The sequence below is a fragment of the Apostichopus japonicus genome, chromosome 17, assembly GCF_037975245.1.
Source record: "Apostichopus japonicus isolate 1M-3 chromosome 17, ASM3797524v1, whole genome shotgun sequence".
NCBI classification, from domain to species: Eukaryota; Metazoa; Echinodermata; class Holothuroidea; order Aspidochirotida; family Stichopodidae; genus Apostichopus; species Apostichopus japonicus.
This window is the reverse complement of record NC_092577.1, coordinates 486,528-509,339: the sequence shown is the minus strand read 5'-3', so window position 1 is coordinate 509,339 and position 22,812 is coordinate 486,528. Positions and strand designations below refer to the sequence as shown.

Below are 22,812 nucleotides of genomic sequence, written 5' to 3'. Positions count from 1 at the left end.
ACAAAAGTGAGTAGAAGAACTCTATAATTAAGTGGGAGTATCAGCAGTGTATATGTCCGTGATAGTACATAAAGTGAGAGTAGTGAATATATCGTGTAAACTACCGCTTATCCTGCCTACGACAATAACAAACACAATTCATCTCGACAAAATGACGTAACAGATTTCAATTTGATAGTTTAGTATATACATTGCCATTATTACATGCATTATACAGCAATACATGGTTAATTGTTCTATGAAAGTGCGTGAACAGAGGGGTGGGGGGCGGGGTTGATTCGGGTCCGGGTCCGGGTCCGGGTAAATAAACAAATATAATATCGGCCCCAGTATTTCACCTCAGCATGGCCTTAAATCAGCCTATACGGCTATGAGTAAATATAGTTTGATAGTAACTTCGCTGATGGGGTTGGATTGACCTGGAAGTGTCGTCAATTTTATTATAAGCATGCATGCACCCTCCTGCGGTATTTTAATGTTACTGCTTCGATAGAGGTGGTTTTACTCGACTGGGTCGCTTGCTTTCGGCGATAAATAACAAGTGTGTTGACAGCAATAAAACTCCAGATTCGTTCAATTGACCAAAACAGGTCAACCTAAGGTCAGAATCTCTGCTGAGTCTGGTTAAAGTTGATAGGGATGTATAATACATAGACTACATTGCCGTAGCTGTAAATGAATGCTACACGGAAGATATTGAGTATCGTATAATATATGGTAATTGAAGGCCATATAACGGGCAATTCAGTGCATAACCAGCCACAGTTCTGCGTACTCGTTTTGATTGCGCTTATAAATATACTTAATACCTTACTGAGCCATAACCCGCAATATATTTGATGTTAACAGGCGCGTATCCAGGATTTTGCAACCCGGGTGGGGGGGGGGGGCGGGGCACGTATTACTATCTAAGCGGAGCGCCACCATCGGTTGGCGCGCAGCGTACAATAAAATTTCTGGTTTTCGTACCCCCCCCCCAGATCACCGGAAATGGCACCTCTCGGGCTTTAAAATCACAAACCATGCAGATGAACACTTTGCCTGAGAACCAAGTATTTCCCAATAGTTTTTATTATCCTTAACCTTCTTGAAGATTGTCACCAATCACACATAATGTTCGACCTCATCGCATCTCCTGTGGATCATTGCTTCTGTAGGTGATCCTACGTCGCGGCCCATAATACCAATCAGCTCCACTTTTCAAGGTTTCAAGCCCATTATTTGTTCAAAATTTGAAAATTCACATTTCTCGTGAATAAATTCACTTCAAAACATACCCATAATGTTGCACAAAATTTCATCTATGGACAACCATAGTTTCAAGTTGCATTTACACATCGGTTATTTTGAGATCTCGTTTATTAGGATTTTGACTTTCAATAATTTCAGTAATACATTATGGGTCCGTATGCAATGAACATAACTAGAGAACTGTTGGTTGTGCTTTTTTACTTACCAGATACACCGAAGGCATCTTTATTTTTACCTATTATTATTAGATTTATATGAAAGCCCTGCCTTTTTCTTTCAAATGAACGCAGTTTCAAGTCTGTGGGGTTATCGTTTTAGAATTTTTCAAAAAATCATATGTCCCAATGTTGTACTCTGTACAACATGGCTGGAATTGGGTTTTAAATTACATACTTTGTTTTCATTATTATAATAAATAACACAGCTAGCTCAATACATACATTAATACCCAATGATCCCATGGTCATGAATTCATGATGTCCGTATCACATGAAAATATATGTATATTGTCTTGTTCAGTTTTGCATGAGTTTTTCTTTCCCAGTAAAAATGGGCCCTCGCTATCCAAAAATGTACCCTTTTTCTGTGAATCAGTATAGCAGGGGGGGGGGGGGGCATTTAGTCGGGGCGCGTATATATATATATATATATATATATATATATATATATATATATATATATATATATATATATTTATATATATATATATATATGTATATATATATATGTATATATATATATATATATGTATATATATATATATATGTATATATATATATATATATATATATATATATATATATATATATATATATATATATATATATATATATATATATATATATATATATACATTAGTGAGAGAGGGGAAATGGAAACGCCAAAAAAGTTGTAAGGGTAAGGGGTAGGGTCAGGCGCACGTCTCTTCCGTAATCCGAAACCCGTCACTGGCTACCCTGTGTAAATATTAGGGATCAGCGCTGTAATGATGTCACTGTTCCTCTTTCTCTTCCCGGTGTCTTGGCGTTTTTATTCTACTCCCTCCTTTTCTCCTTTTTCTCTCTTCTTCTTCTTTTTCTTTTTCCTTCCTTCTTCGACTCCTCCTCTTTCCCCCTCTTTCTTCCCTTTTTTCTTCTCTCTTTTTTCTCTATCCTCTTTTTCTTACCCCGGGGGCGTGCGCCCCAACGCCCCCTGGATACGCGCCTGGTTAATGCCTCTATCAAAGTTATCTACGTTGTAAATTGATTTATTAAGATTGCCAAAAGCGAATATATATGGTTACAAACTGTAAATTAAAGGTAACATTTTGACGTAATATTGCTTGTACATTATATATATATATATATATAGCCTATATATATATATATATATATATATATAGCCTATATATATATATAGCCTATATATAGCCTATATATAGCCTATATATATATATATATATAACGTAATACCGTTCATTAACATTCAAAATTGGTAGTAGAATAACAACAAGAAAGCACTGTTAATTGTATAACGTTAATTATTAATAAATTATTATAATGACTAATTTACACTCATTATTTAACCTGTATGTACACTAACTTACTGTCTTGCCATCTTGAGTCAACATACATCAGGACACTGTTCAATTTACATTGTGAAGGTATTACCCAATTTTGTGGGTTGTACTCTCGTTAGGTGGTTTAGGTATCACGTGATGTGTCTAGAATTGATCATATATATCCGTGTAAGATATCTGTTACGCGATGCCGTTTATTGACAAGAAAAGAGTATGTCGTACTCATCGAATTAGTCTGGCATATGCGAAATGACTGTATTTGATATGAATGTGTTTGTAACTGGAAAACTGTTGTTGTTTGTGCAAAATTAAATGGACAGTGTTTACTATTATCTCATGCACATAAACAAAGTTAGTATTGTTATTTCACTCTTAAGCAACGATTATTTATAAATCTATATACTTCGCCTTATAATTTGCTGTCACATGTTGACTAGTATAGCGGTACCGGTATCAATCCACAGTTGCACGTGATGGGTTGTCGATTTGTGAATTAATTTCGATAAACGTATAAAATTAGATAAAAAGAACCCGAAAGCAGTAGAAAAGATTCAAAGGTAACGAGATGTTATTTAACAGAATTCTAGCGACTTGAATTCACTGTTTCAAGGTACCCGTTGAAAAAATTATCAACGTTCTTCAGAAACCGGAATACGTTTTATTCCACTCTTCCTGACTTCCAAATTACAACACTTTAAAAGTGTACTGACTGGTTCATTGTATTGGAAACATCAATAAGGGCGCACCCATTCATGATATATTAAGATACTGACATATTGTGGTTTCTTTATTGCGCAGGTATTAAAAGTGAGACATTTACGCATATTTGTGTGACATATATATGACAACTAAAGGGTTTATTGCAGATAAGGAAATAGACGGCGCCTGTTTTTCTCTTCGTCTCCTTCAAGTTGTTCCTCCTCCTCATTATTTATTTAAAGCCGCAGAAGAGGCATGTAAATTGTCGTTTTGATGAGATGCAACAACTCGCTATAATATGAGAAGAAGTTGAATTTGACGTTTTGGCGGCATATTCAAAATCTTCAAATTGTCGAATACTTTCAAATTGACGTTTTGTCGAGATGCATGAACTCGTCATGATGACAAAAATGTGAAATTTGACGTTTCTCATGACATCATACCAAATTGTCAAACTGATTTAAATCGACAAAAAAAAAGGTTTTATACGGTATTTGTATGCATCAATTCGTCGAAGTAACAAAAACGTCAAATTTGAGATGTTTGTTCAGGCGCGTAGCCAAGGGGGGGGGGGGAAGGGGCAGCCGCCCCCCCTTGGGCATATATTTTTTTAATGTTTTTATGATATCGCTAGTATTTTCAAAAGAGAAAATGCTAAGATGCAACTTACAAGGCCTGGGAAGTGCCATTTCCAGCGACCTGGGAGGCATTTTCAGCCAAATTTTTCTTGTACGCTTCGCGACAACCATGCATGGTGGCGCTACGCTTAGATAATTTGCAATGCCGAATCTACAGTTTCGCCCCTCCCTTGGCAAATTCCTGGCTACGCGCCTGTGTTTGTTACTCAACTCGTCAGAATGCTTAAACCCTGAAAATTGTTGCATCTCATCAAAACGTCAATTGACATGTGCGATGCATTACGCTATCGTAGTTTATATATAAATATACATAGGTGTGGCGTTTTAACGATAGGATAAGATACGATGTCAAATTCTGATAGTGTTCTTCACGATACTGCTCACTATATTTAAAGGCACACTCTCAGCTGTGCAGGAAATGTAAAAGACATGCAACAGACGGGTATTGGCTAAAATGTTTCACAGTATTTTGGTGGCATTTATTCTCGATTTTATGTATTGTTAAAATAATATTATTATTTAATACATGCATGGTCAATATTTTATACATATTCATGACTCCATTAGAAGTTTATTGTTTAAATTATGAAGTCTATCGCTTACTAGTCAAAAAGCTGACCAAGATTGATTAAGTTGGAGAGTCCAATCAATGTAACTCTATACAGGTACCTGTACATGTATGACGGGCCATCAGTCTCAAATCGTGGGGAATCGACATATACCGATTGAAATCGACATATACAAATTTCCTTCGACTTATATCAGTTTGTAGCAGCTTAAATTGAGTTCTACCGATTTAAATAGACATATACCAATTTAAATCGATGATAAGTAAAATAAATCGGTGTATGTCGATTTAAATTGGTTTATGTCGATTCAAAACGTTGATATGAAAAATTAAACATATATAAGTCGATTTAATTCGGTAGAAATCAATTTAAGCTGGTGGAAACTGGTATAAGTCGAAGGAAATTGATATATGTCAATTTAAATCGGTATAAGTCGAATCCCCACGATTTGAGACTGATGGCCCGCCATACATTGTGCAGCATTTGGATGTATGGGTGATAGAGATGAAGATACCAGTTACACAGGTCAACTTATCTGTTGTCGACAGCTAAGCCCAGCCAATACGTTACTTTGAAACTATAACCCACTGCAGCCAGTGGTTAGTTGCAAAGTGTTTCGACAACATAGCTAGTTGACCTCTAACGTCACTTCCCGTTTCAGATTCGCTGATAATATGAATTGCCTTTTCTTCGTTTAGGGGTAAATTGTGCAGCTTTTGGAATTGTTGGGGATAGAGATGAAGATACCAGTTACACAGGTCAACTTATCTGTTGTCGAAACACTTTGAAAGTAACCCAGACCAGTACGTTACTATAAAACAAGCACAAATGGATTCACGTCTTCAAGGTGGCATACTCCAATTTCGGTCTATATCAATCCGCCCGAGTGTTCTCCTATTTCAGATAAAGTGCCAATAAGCAGCAAAAGAATTTTTTTTTGATACGTTATCAATCAGGATGTGGTTTTCCGTAGCTTCCATGTTGAAGAGCATGAATGGAAGTACGTTTAGTGCAATAATTGCGTCCGCAATTGAAGCAATATTAGACCCCTTTAGACCTCTCAGGGGCAGATAACGAAAATTGTTTACTATTGAGTGAAGAGGCTTGTTTACAAGTGACGAAAACTTCACAGGCTCTCTTAGCAAAAATCTACATAGTCATGATACGGAAAGTTGATGGTGCCATGAGTGCCAACTTGTCAGCTATCCGGTGATGGGCAGCGTTCAGCGTGTGAGAACTTCTATCTAGAATTAGAGACCACATTACTTTTGTGATTAAGTGTGATAAGTCAATGCCGGCTTTTAATAGCCTTATGCTACCTTCGAGGCCAGGGTGTTATCAAGTTCTGTGCTATGGAATGCCATCGAAATAAACACGATAATTATTTAAAAGGGATGTAAATGAAATGTCCAGAGCAGACATAAGCAATGATAAGTTATCCGATCATATCTTAGTTGATACATCAACATTTCATTGTGTGCATGCATGGCTGTTCATCAGTCTACTTAATGCAGTCACGTACCTAGAATATAGTGGCACCCGGGTGGATCCTTCCTTTGTCACCCCATGCAGGGAATGGGTGTTCCCATTTGAGAAATTTGTGTAAATGTAAGGTGGCTTAGATGCAAAATGGTGCTATCTTTGGCAATGCTTTGAACTGATTATATGTGTAGGAATTCTCATTCTTTAGTGAATGTTTTTTTAAGTTTTGCTGGTGATTGTTCAAAATACTCATTTAATGGCACTCACTGACTGTTACCCGGGACGGACCAACCATGTTAATTTGACGAGATACCATAAGTTGTCAATTAAACAATTAGCAGAAAATTGCTCAATTGCTCAGTTGGAATGAAGTGAGAATTAAACATTTTGTAGAAAAATGTTGAATTTACGAGATACGATGAGTTGACAATTAAGTTCAAGTTCAAGTTTATTTGTACCATCATCATCATAATCATTAATTCATATTTTATAACATGAGTAATAGTAAATTAATATACTTACATATAATAAATGATATGCAAAAATCAGTATATATATATATACATATGATGGGTAGAGGAGTCAGAATAAGCAAAGCTTTTCGAGTCTGACCCCTTACAAAAGGAAAGGAAAAGAAATAAAGAAAAATAATTATCAATGTGCTAATTACAAAAGAATAACAGGAACATTAAAGAATGGTTTAAATATGCATGTAGTTATATGTAATATGGAGTCGACATCAATTTTTTCCTCAACCTATTTTTAAAAGTATATAAAGTAATATTCCATTCAGTGAGATTAGATGAGAATGAATTCCAGAGAGTAACACCACTTGAGCGAATCTGGGACTGTCTAAGTCTAGTTCGTGAATATGGAATGTTTAGAGAATACATAGATCTAGTGTTGTAATGATGCATATTATATCTATAATGAAAATATGAGTTGTAAATAGGAGGAAGATTTCCATTATTAAACTTTAACATAAAAATACCAAGCTGATAATCAAATAAATCAAAAATAGTTAAGACGTTCAGACTCTTAAAAAGAGGACCCGAGTGAGCAGTATACGGCGCAATACAAATGTTACGAACTGCACGTTTTTGCAGTTTATATAAATTATGCAACAGTGATTTATTTGCACCTCCCCAAGCAAGTAAATTATAATTCAGGTGTGGAAGTATTAGAGTATTATATAAAGTCAATAATGTATCTTTCGGAAGAACATGTTTTAATCTATAAATAATTCCATTTGCACTGGCAATTTTACTACAGATATATGAAATATGATTTTTCCAGTGAAGGTTACAATCGATAATAGTACCGAGAAACTTAGTAGTTGCTGTGGTTAATACAATAGTGCCATCAATATTGATGGGAATATTAGTAGTATCATGTAATTTATTGTCGAATATAAGAATATTAGTTTTTAATAAATTCAGAGACAATTTATTTGCATTAAGCCAGTTAATAATATGAGTAAACTCTTTTTCTGCTTCTAGAATTGCATCAGTTATATTATCCTTCTGAAATAAGATTATAGTGTCATCAGCAAATAAAACAAAGTTTCCCTTAGTAGAAGAATGAGAAATATTATTAATGTACATAAGAAAAAGAAGTGGGCCTAGAATAGAACCCTGTGGAACACCAACATTACAAATGGACCTTGCAGATGTAACTCCGTTATAATATACATAGTTTATACGATTACTTAGATAACTTTGAAACCAGTTATAGGAAATTCCACGTACTCCATAAGCAAGAAGCTTCTTTAATAAAATAGAATGATCAATGGTATCGAAAGCCGTTGATAAATCAATAAAAATACCAACAGTAGACATCTTTTTATCTAAGCCACATGATATACTATCAATTAAGTCGATAGCTGCAAGATAAGTTGAATAGTTTTTCCGAAAACCATACTGATGTTCGTTTAAAATGTTGTGCTTATCAATGAACTTAATCAATCTGTCATACACTAGTCGTTCAACAATTTTGGAAATAGTGGTTAAAAGTGAGACAGGTCTGTAATTAGAAAACAACTTATGATCTCCAGATTTGAAAATAGGAATAATTTTTGCAACTTTTAACTCAGATGGAAATATTCCACTAGAAAACGAACAATTAATAATGTGAGCAAGCGGAGCCGCAATAAAATCATTAATATGCTTTATAACATTATTGGTAATTTTATCATGACCTGGACTTTTACCACTTTTAAGCTTAATAATATAGCCTTTTACCTCCTCAGTGCAGGTTGGAAGCATCATAAACGACTGCTTTATATCATTATTAATGCCATGCAAGGGATTACTGTGACTTAAAGGAATCTTATCAGTCATAACATAAGTTTGCAGAAAATTGTTCGAATGCTCAGTTGGAATGAAGTCAGAATTAAACATTTTGTAAAAGAATGTTGAATTGACGAGATACGATGAGTTGTCAATTAAAAAATTTGCAGAAATTGTTCAATTGCTCAGATGGAATGAAGTGAACAATTTAACATTTTGTAGAAAAATGTTGAATTGACGAGATATGATAAGTTGTAAAATAAACATTTTGCAGAAATTTTTTTCAATTGCTCAGTTAAAGCAACTGAAACAATCCAACATTTTTCTGATTTTTGATAAGATTTTATCTTGTTATCTTAACAATTTTCTGAAAAATGTCAACTTATGGGGCAAAGTTTTTCTTATGTGGATGGCACTTTTAAGCTTCCGTAGATTATCGTAAACTGTTCAGATTAAACAGCTCAATGTCAGTCGTTAAGTACAGTAGGCGTGGTTGAAAACTCGACATGACAATCAAAACGACTGCAGACTTGCTTAAGATCCTTCACAAAGCGAAAAGGTGAAATGATGACTACGGAAGCATGTTACGCACATGTCTGCTTATAAACCAGACTGCTGCTCCTTTTAAAGGTCTACGGACACATATGAACATCATTGTCCTTATCACTTTAACAGGCATTGGAAATCATGAAAATAGCTGCAACTCCCATGCAAATCCATCAAAGAATGACTATTTTGCAAGTCATTTCTTAATTCTAGTTTTATTTATGAATATTAATAAACATTAGATAACTATGTGCATAGATGATGTAAAGGGATTGACTGCCTAATTTTCTGTTATGTTATTCCTTTGCTTTTACAACCTTCGTTTAAAGGACATTAAACATAGGTTTGTGGCCTTAGGCGACTTTTTTGTCTTTTTTGAAAAGAGGAACATCACATTAGTCAAATGATATAAGTGGGCTCGTAATTAGGGGTTAACTTTTTACGGGCTGAAATAAGAAAATTTTGGTGAGTGCAATACTTCACGTCAAACTCGAATGCCATTCCTACATACGTGCCTAGATTTGGAGGTTGCACAGTAATGACTAAAATGATATGAACATTTTGCTAAAACTAACTGAAATAGCGCATACTGTCCCTGATGCAGGGGTAGGATGAGGTTTCAATGTGGGGAGGTGACACACAGCTTTAAGGGACATACAAAGTTGGATTTCAGAGAGCTTAACCACAAAGTTTACTAAAAATGTTCAAAGTACAGCTCCTGGATATTCTGTAACACAAACTCAATTTTCTGAACGTTTTCAACAAATGGGCCCTTTGTAATTACATTCTTTTTAGTTTGAAGTTTAATTCACAGAACAGTATTTTTTACCACAAAGAGGCTCTTCATATTGACCTGTGAGGTTTTTCAGAAAACTTGTATGTATTTCTGATCAAACTTATATTTTGACATGAAATCCATACCCTGCCACTATCTTGGTAATGAAACTGTGGAAACAGGAGTGAGGTACTGCAGTGGCTTCTGACTGGCACCCTGCATAACTAAGAAGTGGCTATATAGATTGCCACTAAATATAAGGGTTTGGATAGCTCACCTCATATAACACAAGTCATACCATCTGGTAGTCACTCGTTCAAATGTCATTCTAACCAAAATTCTTCAAACCTTTTTCTGAATGTTTCATTTTGGCCAGTGTAGCAGTTAAATGCTGAATGTGCCCCTACCTCCATCCCCCCTCCCACTTTTTTGAAAGCCTGCTATTTGGCTTCAACTCTGTAAATCAGTAGAAACTACCTGACTACATGCGGAGAACAAGTCTTGCCACTTTTCAAATTGAAAAGCGAAAAAAAAAACAATATATAACAAGATATATTAACAATCACAGAGATTTGTCAAAAGTCCATGAAACTATATTATTTGCCATTTTATTTAATTATTCTAAAATATTAAACCCAATATATGCAACATCTTTACTTAAAAATTGTTTTTAATAATAGTACTTTCAATTTGAATTTTTAAAAACTCTAACCATTTAAACATTAACTGTAGTCCACTGAAATTCTGCAAGTTTTTTGAGGGAGCATATCAGTGAGATGAATTGTTTATAAATAGTGAATGACGTCTCATGCATTTGGATTGTTACTTTATAAAGGGTCACCCATATTGTGGCATTTGCCTCCTGAAAAATCAGTCTCAATTTAAAAGGAAATAAAAAGTCAAAAATGGTTTCCAACTGTCCTGACTTTCTGCACTCCTGTTTGGACACACCATCCCTCATAACGAACCTATCATTTCTCTTTTCCATCTTTCTGATTTTTGGGGTAATTTTCATAAATAATCTTTATCATGACTATTTCATCAAATGCAGGATAAAGGAAATAAACCATCAATCCATTTAAATATAATCAGTTAAAGAAGAGATGATGAATATCTTTGTCTAGCTACAGAATGTGAGGGAAAGAAAGTTTGATCTTAATTGCACTGTAGGAGTTCCATTAACAACAAGGATAACCACACTGTCTAGATTATAATAGTACATGGTTAAATTGTTACTAATATACAGGACTGATAAAAGCAAAGCTAAAATGTACTGTTAATAAATGCAAAAGAACTCACAAAATCAGTGAACATGCTGGAACCTGTCCAGTTTTACAGTTCTCAGGGATTAGGAAGATTATTTTGCATTGAAACGCCTTTTCCTTTTTGCTAAAATGTGCTATTCATGTTTGAAGAAAGATCACAACTCATCTCTCTTCTGGCTCTTTGGTGGATTTACCACTCGTCCCTCTTCTGGCTTTTTGGTGGATTTACAAGTCTTCCAAGAAACAAAATGGAACCAGATGAAGTATCTGAGATGCAAAATATGAATGGTCGGTCGGCTTTAAATGCAGCTGGAATATGTTCAATGCAAAGAGCACCAAAGGGAACAGCAGTAACTGCAGCTGCTTCTGTTCCTTCCTCATTGACCTCAACAAAAGCCTTATGAATGACCTTTGACACATAAAGGTCTTCAGATTCAGTAATTCCAGAAAGGTCTGCCTTACTTACATCGAATACATCTGACATTCCCATTAATGACAAATGATCATTCAAATCAAAACTCGCTTCCAGTTTGAAACGAGGGAAGCTGACATGGACTTCCTGCTTCCTACTGCTTTTAACCCAAGACGTTATGACCTGCATGTTTATCTTGGATTCTAAGTTAGTAAGGTTACTGGACGGGTCTGGTAATATGATTACCATGCGCAGAGTATTACCAACGTACGGTAGGGAAAGAACCTGACATTTCAGATCTTGATCTTTAAAATAATCAAAGGAACCTTTCTGGTACATCATATCTACTGGAATGCTCTCACTGGATGAAGCATGAAATAGCTGAAGAGAAGTCCTCTTTGGATCAAACTGTGACAACCAGTTACCTTTAAAGTATATAGCATTAACTAATACAAGCCCTATCAAAGAGTCCAAAACTCCTGGTGCTATTAGGTCTTTGATCTTGTTATTGGTCTGTTCTGAAACCCAGCTGTTGATCTCTGTTCTGGCATTCTCTGCATCCCTCTTGAAGTCAATAGGCATCAGCTCGGCTTGGTAATGAACTTTGGTCGTCTTCAGAAAGGATTCTAGGAAGGTGTAGTCCTTCTGACCGTACAAGCGATTGGCAGACTTTAGAGTGCACATGGTATTGGGAGATAAAATCAAATTATTCAACTTCTGAAAAGCACTGTGAACATCATTACCTTTAAACTTGTTGATCCTTAACACTTGTGACATTTGCTTGGCGGTGTTGCTACTAGCTCCAGCAGACGTCATGGTAAGAGCTGCCATAATGCTATAAGGTGAGAAGAAGAGGTTCTTAGATGGATCCTTACCGATGTTTCCATACAGCTCCCATGAGAATTCATTTAAGGAGTTGGCCAATTGGCTTGCTTCACTGATACTTGTAGTTGACATATTCGGTTAAGTTCTGTAGACGAGAGGAAAAGTAAATCCTGGGAATAATCATCCTCAACACAAGATGGTGGTAGATTTCTGCTCTCAAGCAAAGTAGATACTGGTCAGTTTGATTACGACAGGACTGTTTAATATGTCTTACCAATGTACACATACTGTATATCTGGAACACCCTCCACTGGCTCTCCTGCTGCACCAATGTTATAAAATACCTAAGAAATGTTGTACTAAAACAACATCCCACATCAAGGCTGGGGGCATTGATTGAATGATGGATAATTTTTAGTAATGTGCAAACTTTCAAGGGGTTTCAGTTATTCTCCGCACACAGTACTTTCCGCTGAAAAATTTCTTGTGCGAAAAACAACTTCTTCTTTTTGGTTCCTTGATTTTTGCAAAGCAAGGAAACTATGCATTCAACTTGGCGTGTGTGTGTGTGTGTATGCGTGTGTGTGTGCGTTTGTTTTGTATTCTGACCGAGGACTTGAACAAAAGAATTCCAGGTCCTCGGTTGTGATTTCTAAAGAATCACCACGGCCTCGGAAGATTTCTATTGTATGGGGTTAGGGTACGTTGATTTGAACAATGGAAAATACAATGGGGTCCTCGGTCTGAATGTAATGCAAACATGTGTGTGTGTAAGTAACGCTTGGCTTGTGTACACGATATCCCAATAAGGAAATGATATATCATGATCGGATAGCCCAAAGTAAGAGGAAGATCCTTTGTGTTTTTGGTGCCCGCATAGGTCACCAAAGGTCAGTTAGATGCCAAAAACCAATATATTAACAACAGCAATAACTCCGATTGACAGGGTCCGACATGGTTGATATTTTGGGAGTAGTTGTGAATGGGGTAAGGAATCGTTTCCAAACATAACGGTCATGTGATCGAAGGTCAACAAAGGTCAATTAGGGGTCAAAAACTAGTATTTTTGCAATAACCTGAGAACAAAATGTCCGTCAAGGTTGGGAGTTAAACTGTTGTAATCCATTAGTCAACCCGCATCTAGGTGACCTTTGACCTCAGTTTGACCTCTGGTGACCTATATCAGTTTATTTGGTTATTTGAATTTTCGTGGCCATAATCGGATCTCAAAGGTACCTTCCAATCAAAATTGTCCTTGGTTGACCCCTGTGTGACCTTCGTGTGCGAAGTTATCAGAGGTAAAGTTTTTTTTTTTTTAATTTAATAAGTATAGTTTTGATGGTCGTACAGACTTGTCATGTTGCTTTTGGGAATCAGTGTGTCAAACTACATCTGACCGTGAGGTCAAAAGGTCAAAGGTCAAATTTTGAAAAATATGGTCATTTTAGGAGATACGGGGCAAAACAAAAAAGTTTGTTAATATTTTGATATATGATAAAGCTTTTTGTGCTCTATATAGAGGAAACCAACTCCCGCTTCAATCGAACACCCGGTTCTCAAATTATGAGGGGCCAAAATTTGGTTTTGATACCTTATTAGCAATAACGTTGTGTGTGTACATTGGCGCACATAACAATTTTAGGAGAGGTTTCACATCACCGAGGGAATATTTTTGATAAAAACCATCAGGTCATCCAAGGTCATTCAAGGTTGCCTATGTGCAAAAAACTGCCAACTTATGCTAATTTTTGCAACAACTTCTAGTCACAAAGTCTGACATCGCTGGTATATTGGGACAAGTTGTAAATGAAGTAGGGACACGTTTTCCAAAATAACCGTTATGTGATCCAAGTTCACCAAAGGTCAATTATGGGTCAAAATGTGTTTCTTCTGTGCAATAACTTGTGAAACTCCCACTGACAGGGTCCAACATGGTTGATATATTGGGAGTAGCTGTGAATGGGGTATGGATCGTTTCCAATCATAACGGTCATGTGATCGAAGGTCAACAAAGGTCAATTAGGGTCAAAAACTAGTATTTTTGCAATATCTTGAGAACAAAATGTCCGTTAAGGTTGGAAGTTACGCTATTGTAATCCATTAGTCGACCCGCATCTAGGTGACCTTTGACCTCAGGTTGACCTCCAGTGGCCTCTATAGCTTCTTTCAAGTCGATTCTTTGAATTTTCGTGGGCATATTCCGATCTAAATTGTCCGTAAGTTGACTCCTCTGCAACCTTTGTGTGCTAATTATTAGAGATCAAGGTTCTGTTTGGTTTTGTTAAAATTCTTTATAAGTACAGTTCGGATGATTCTGTGAGTTCTGTAAAAAGAGCCAACTCGTGCTCATATCAGACACCTGGTCCTCAACAGGTTCTCAAAATACAAACAGTTGATTTGTGATATTTTTGGCAATAATATTGTCTGTGTACATCGGACCACATAACAATTTTAGGAAAGTGCTGCTCTCCTATGGCGGGCCATCAGTCTCAAATCATGGGAGATCGACTTATACCGATTTAAATCGACATATACCAGTTTCCTTCGACATATACCAGTTTCCTTCGACTTATACCAGTTTCATTCTACATATCATCGATTTAAATCGACATATACCAGTTTCATTCTACATATCATCGATTTAAATCGACATATACCAGTTTCATTCTACATATCTTCTATTTATTTTACTTATCATCGATTTAAATCGATGATAAGTAAAATAAATAGATGATATGTAGAATGAAACTGGTATATGTCGATTTAAATCGATGATATGTAGAATGAAACTGGTATATGTCGATTTAAATCGATGATATGTAGAATGAAACTGGTATATGTCGATTTAAATCGACATATCATCGATTTATTCTACATATCATCGATTTATTTTACTTATCATCGATTTAAATCGATGATAAGTAAAATAAATCGATGATATGTCCATTTAAATCGACATCTACCAGTTTAAATCGATGATATGTCGAATTAAATCGGTAGAAGTCAATTTCCGTGGACTTATACCAGTTTCTAGCGTCTCAAATTGACATATACCTATTTAAATCGACATATCATCGATTTAGCTCATTAACATATTCCAAATCCCGATTTCGGTGATGATTGACATGTGGAGATACATCACGTGTAGTCACCTGACAAGGCGGGCGAGTAATTTAATAGTTCCAAAATTACGAAGCTAGCAAGGGTGTTCACAGGGGCGTAGCGAGCGGGGGGGGGTGTGGGGTGAAGAGGTGAAGAAAAGGTGAAGAGAGCGGAAGGGGAAGAAAGAAGGAAAGCTGAATAGAGAAAAGGAGAACGGGAGCTTCTTCCGTGCCAAATTTGACTTAAAATATGCACCAGATTGCATCTAAGGACGTTTCGAAACTAAAAATTTTTCAAAGGGGAGGGGTAGACCCCCTACCCTTAGACCCCTCCCCCATTTCAGTCACCACTTCCAGATCCGTCGGCAAATCAAATTTGACTTAAAATATGCACCAGATTGCATCTAACGACGTTTCAAAACGAAAAATTTTCCAAAGGGGAGGGGTAGACCCCCTACCCTTAGACCCCTCCCCCATTTCAGTCACCACTTCCAGATCCGTCGGCAAATCAAATTTGACTTAAAATATGCTCCAGATTGCATCTAAAGACGTTTCAAAACGAAAAATTTTCCAAAAGGGAGGGGTACACCCCCTCCCCTTAGACCCCTCCCCCATTTCAGTCACCACTTCCAGATCAGTCGGCAAATCAAATTCTCCACACCCCCCAACAAAAACCCCTTCGCTACGCCCCTGGGTGTTCATCATGGTTATATGTCAATGGTAATTATGAACAATTACTTGCAAAAAGATTTCGGTGTAACAATTAGGCTCAAATAACTGATATGTCAATGACGTACAATTATCTCAATGCAAACTGGGCTTTTCTACTCGAACACGTGGCGCTATAGTATAGGAATACACATGCAACTGAATAGGCCCACAGTACGTACACAGATGCAATTACCTACTCCAGTTACACCATAAACAAAGATGATATTGTTCTGCAGTGAGGCCTACTGTAAGGTTACGTTTTACTGTAACTAAATATATACCCAGGGGATTAACAATTACAGTATTCAAGCTCAAATCATGCATTCCACTGTGCTCGTGTTTATTTTCAATTACTCGCCCGCCTTGTCAGGTGACTACACGTGATGTATCTCCACATGTCAATCATCACCGAAATCGGGATTTGGAATATGTTAATGAGCTAAATCGATGATATGTCGATTTAAATAGGTATATGTCAATTTGAGACGCTAGAAACTGGTATAAGTCCACGGAAATTGACTTCTACCGATTTAATTCGACATATCATCGATTTAAACTGGTAGATGTCGATTTAAATGGACATATCATCGATTTATTTTACATATCATCGATTTAAATCGATGATAAGTAAAATAAATCGATGATATGTAGAATAAATCGATGATATGTCGATTTAAATCGACATATACCAGTTTCATTCTACATATCATCGATTTAAATCGACATATACCAGTTTACTTCGACATATCATCGATTTATTTTACTTATCATCGATTTAAATCGATGATAAGTAAAATAAATAGAAGATATGTAGAATGAAACTGGTATAAGTCGAAGGAAACTGGTATATGTCGAAGGAAACTGGTAAATGTCGATTTAAATCGGTATAAGTCGATCTCCCATGATTTGAGACTGATGGCCCGCCATACTCTCCTTGTAAATATTCCTTACAAGCAAGGAACCATACTGCCCTTTGGCTCTTGTTTCCACTTATATGTACACTATGTTTTTCTTCAATTAAAGGATATCAAATCCAGCATGATGAAAATAACAAAGTATCAAAGATAGTTGAAAAGGATGGTTAGACTGAATTAATGTCAGGGAAGTTAAGCTGCTTATAATTTACTGTAGGCATGGGTGTGTTATTAAGGATGACGTAAAGAAGTACAAGGCGGTCGCGATCGGCGTAACAGGTAAAAGGAGGTTATAGAATTGATATATATGGCATTTTCTGATATTTTTGTGAGTGTGTCATGTGTTCAATATGCATATTTTCTTTCAATAAGTTTGCACAGCGATAATTAACTATGTTAATTTTCTATACTTCATAAAACATTTTCAGAACAGATATTTGTAAGTTAATATATGATTTTCCGAGACTGAGTTGTAAAATGTACAAGTTTATTGGTTAAGAATAAAGTTGGAAAATTCATATCTTCCTGCTTTCATTCAAATGCGGGTAACGTTGTAATAAGTAATGGCGCTATTGCAGTATGATATCACCTATTAATATTGGCACGATATTTAATATGATGTGATAAACAGGACTTTCTATGTAAGGCTCTGATAATATATCTTGTATAAAGTATAAACAACGTTACTCTTGGCGTTGTACCATTTAGCATCTTGCTCGGATTTAACTTTTTCTTGATACTGCACGTTAATTTCATAAGATAAATCTCATACCTCTGAAAGAAAAACGCAATTTTATTGATTCCTGATCGTCATTCTATTGTTAGTGCCTCTCGGTACTTTTAATGGTGAAATTACAGAAAGTTGGCTGCTAAACGAGTAAAGCTGACTAACAGATAGGATGATTATTAATGTAGGTTATCAGCACAGCTGGCAATGTACCTGTAGGATAGGCTTTATTACAGTGTGACATACAGGACTCCGAGCCAAGAATTTGATTTCTCTCAAGGATGGGCTTGGAATGGTAACTTGAGTCACATACAGTCTGTTTTATAATGTCCAAGCCTTGGTTATTGAATGAAAGCAATGTTATGCAAATGTTAATTATAGAAACGTATCAAATACCAGTTTAATGGAAATGATGATACTGCACAAGGTTACATCTCACTATTCTGGGTCTGGGGTGAGACATGAATGATAACCTCTTTCCAAACTCTCTACAAACTGACTACAAAGCTTTCATTGACAGAATAATACAAAGCATAATACAATAAGTTATTGCTGTGAAAATAAAGCCTATCAAAAGATAGATACAAATATATAAGCTATACATAACTTGCCAACCTCGAGTTGACACTAAACTGTAAAAACAATACATTACATAAGGATGTATGGGCAATATGTACATGCACTAAATCCAACTGACGATTCAATAAGAAACATAAGCAGATTTGTACTTTTGACAAAATACGGAACATAGCAAATTCACAGAAAAGTTCACCATTGTGAAAATATAACAATAGGTTAACAGACTTGAATCACTGTTTTGAGACAATGTAGGAAACACTTAAAAAATTGCAAAAGACAGGTGGTTCCAACCTCTGTGAAGATATTAAACACAATTGTGAAAACGTTAATTTGGTTCCAACCAATAGCCATCCATTACAAATCTGACCCTTAACCCTTGTAGAACCATTAAGGGAAAATGAAATCAAATCTCACAAGATGGCCTACCCTGGATGTCAATGCCAGGAAGAAGGATAACCTATCTCTGCAGCTATGTCGTTATACACAGTTCAGGTCTACCTCTCGTATATTAGTTAATTAATTACAATTAAACAATAGTGGGAGTCCTAACCAAGAAAACGATACACTCTCTTGTTGAGAACACAACAATATATATATATATATATATATATATATATATATATATATATATATATATATATATATATCATATCATATATATCATATCATATATATCATATCATATACATCATATATATATATATATATATGCATCATATCCCTCTAGTGTCCTTAAATGAGCTCGACTATGCAGTCAAATGTTGAAACTTCTTCAATTGCCCTAACCAGCACATCATGATCTTAGAATTTCAACTACTCAGGCTCTACAAACGTGACACATGTCTATATTTAAAACAATTACACAAAATGTTAACAAAAGTAGGTTAACGTGTAAACGGCAAACGTTTGTCAACCAACTCAAAGATACAAAATAATGTAGGCTACTATTTTAGTTTGGGCGATACTCACTGACAAATACAATTAGCTGGCGTGACTTATCTGTCTGCTTGATGGCGTTTGGATGTATTGGTATAGATGGTGCACCTAGAGGCTGGTGATGTGTTGGTATAGGTGGTGCACTAGGCTGGTGACTGGTGACAAAATAATGTAGGGATCCACTAAAAGGAGAGAACGCACTTACGCCTGTTGGTAGGAGGAACAAAGCGGAACCAAGAGGCAGCTTGAAACTTGTCAAAATGAAACAGAAAACTGTTGAATGATGCAGATTAATTATTAACCAGCACAGTCTACGAAATAGGAACTAACTAGTAAGGTCGATACACCCAAACTAAAGCCAGGGTTCGTTGAGCATTTTGAATAAGTGAGCGTTATTGCTGGGAATAACCATTATGAATCATTCCAGATGGAAAATATATTTGTTCTACACGTGAATACGGACCATGACAAGCAAAATTCCAAGTATTTTTCATTCAGCGCGTATTCTACACTGTATAGGACATGTGAAGCCCACGCGCAAATCACATGATATGAAGGGAGGAAGTAGCAGTAACTGGTCCGAAGTGTCTACTAACAGAAGTCAACAAATAACACTGTAGTTGCGTGACCATCAAATGAAAATATCACCTTTTTTCACATACATGTACACTATGTTTGTTTCATACCAGTCTAGATTCTCCAAGCGATTGGCTTGCATTACGTCGTTGACTGCTGCTTGGTTGTCATCGTCGTCAGTTTCAACTGTTTCTGGCTCAAACCTATAGGGTTGTATGTCTCCCTGAGGTGGAAATTCGGAATCCTCATCCCTTTTCTGTTCAGACTGGAATTTTATACGATTCTGAGCCGTTTGTCTTAGTTCCCTCCCTCCCTCAGGCTATATCCCCTCTTGTTTCCTCCTCTGTCACCTCTCTTCTCCTATAGCTCTCTTTGACATTTGTTCTCCACACCTCCCTGTCTTTGTCCTTCTGCAGTTTATTTTTATACCCACTTTCCTAAATCCTCTCTTTGTCCCTTTTTTCCTACATCTCCTCTTCCCCCTGTTGGTTTCTTTCTTCCCTCCATCCTTTGTCTACCAATCCTCTTACATCAATCTCTTTTGTGTTCTCCCTGCTCATTAACCTGCCTGTGTTCTCCCTGCTCATTAACCTGCCTGTGTTCAGTGTTTGTCCCATGAAGTTTATGTTACTTGTCATTGAGCCTCTGAAGAAGATACTGCTAGGATCGAAACGTTATACTTTTACACACTTTTACAGTTGTTAAGTTTTTCATTGGTAGATGTTTTAACATGATTTAGTCACCACCCGTTAAAACACGAAAGAAAAAATAATGACAGTGCACCATGGAAAATTAGTTGTTTGACCGTATTTCTGCAATGTGAATTTACAGTGATGACGTCATAACTGTAACCGAGTAATCGCGAGAAGAACTATGCGACTAATCGACTACAAAATAAATAGTCGATATCAGCACCACTGTAACTTTTCTTATTAATATACATATTTCATACATTTCAAAGACTTTGAAAACATTTTTCATTCTGCATGAATTTTAAAATATTAAGTGATAAACTGTAATATGAAAGTTTATTCCAAACCTTTGCACTGTCTCTACTATTTGCATTTTCCAAAGCATCACAATTTTACTGTGGAATTGCCCTAATACTTACTTAAACTAAGTTAAAGTTAGACGACATGCCTAGGCTAACGATCGCCTAGGCCTAACTTACCATAGGCTAGGGGCAAATAGGTGACATAAGTTAGGGCTTGGATACTTAGGCCTGTAACTTACACTGTAGCCTAGTCTGTAGGCCTAAGTTCGGCCAACTCAATTCTAATCAAACTTAAGATTTAAAGTGAGTTGGCTAGTATTACTGGATCAAGTTTCACTCGGATCCGACCGAAGTGTTATAATTTGCACTATACCATTGGATAATAGTTTGGCATCGAGTTTACCATTGGATAATAGTGTGGCATTGGTTATGGATTTCAAATGTTGTACTTGTGATAGTTATTGGTAATTGCTATTTGTCTCTGTCTGTACATTTTGTCGTTGCATTTAAATGTTTTATGATCATTTTGATATATGTTGTATTTGTGAATGATTATTGGTAATTATATGTATGGTGAAAAGTGTAAACGGAGAAGAAAATGATATTCTTTATTTGTCTTTGTGTGTTTATTATGTCGCTGCATTTAAATCATGGTTTACAAATAATAATGGTGATAGTGTAAATGACAGGAATGTAAAATATTTCATTTGTCTCCATGTGCGTCAAAGTGATATAGTTACATATGAACGAAATGAAACGACACACCATATGAGTTCAAATAAAAATTTCATTTCATTCTTAGTCCATGTCATAGCTTGGTTAGGGAAGCTCTATGCGATTACGATGTTGCTTTCTATTCTGCTAATACTGAAACAAACCAGAACCTTTATAACGGCAGTCATGTCTGTATGGGTTTATACGCCAATCGGGTCCATCAATGTGTTCCCATAAAGCATATGTAATTAACAATATGAAAAGCGAAGGTTCATTCTGCCAGTAACTTGGACCAGTGGTATATGTATGTTGCTATAAGTCAACAGCCGGGCTTCATCCATCTGCTATCAACCAATCACTCAACAATACAGGGACGATATCTCTTCAGAAATATACTGGTCCAAATCAGGGAGCAGTATTGGGTGTGAGGTGCAACGGGCAATGAGTGAGAACAATGGCCTTTACAGGCCATCAAATTCTCAGGAAAGGGAACTCGTTCCTCCCCTCAAACACACGCCAAATGAAAATATTACTCTGAAACTGTAGAAATTAGTTTTATTTTCCACATTTACATATCCACACGAGCAACAGTGTACACAACCCACAACCACATTCAATGCAACAGAAGAAATGCATTCAGTACAACTGATGTGTGAGGTTCTATATACACACAAACCCTATCCTAACCCTAACTAGCGCCAAGAACTTCTAAACAGAGGGCGCGCTTTCGCTATAGTTTCAATATCTCTAAATACACTTTTTATATTTGGTTGCAGCGGATCTTTTCTGCCCAATGAACTGTACAAGTCATCGAAGCCTGGTAAACTTCCACCTGGGGTTCACATAGCAAGCGGTGGCAAACCGAAGAGGACACATTGGAGGCGGGGGGGGGGTGGGGGTGAGGGGTGAACTCAACTATGGCTCGCTGTCCACTCCACCGCATTTCCATATGTAACTGTTGTAATTAGCAAATAAAGAAAATGGTCACGTCAGTGTACTACATTAGTGGGGGCCTTGTACGTATAGGCTAATTATACTCGCGTATTCCCAAAGGTTCGCTCGTATAATATGTTGTTTTCCAAAGGAAACACATTGACCGAAAAGCTGACCATGGTTTTCAATTTATGGAATCATTATTTTTTTCATAAAATATCAAACAATTGGGCTCGGATATACCACCACTCACAATTAATTTTACATCCTTATGGTAACGCCGAAATAATCTTTACGATACCTCCATAAGGGAAATTTC

General features: G+C 36.3%; 1 pseudogene; it reads right to left on the bottom strand.

Moving 5' to 3' along the window:
- Positions 1-10,398: 10,398 nt before the first annotated feature.
- LOC139984842 (serpin B6 pseudogene) lies at positions 10,399-19,643 on the bottom strand (annotated as a pseudogene).
- Positions 19,644-22,812: the final 3,169 nt, after the last annotated feature.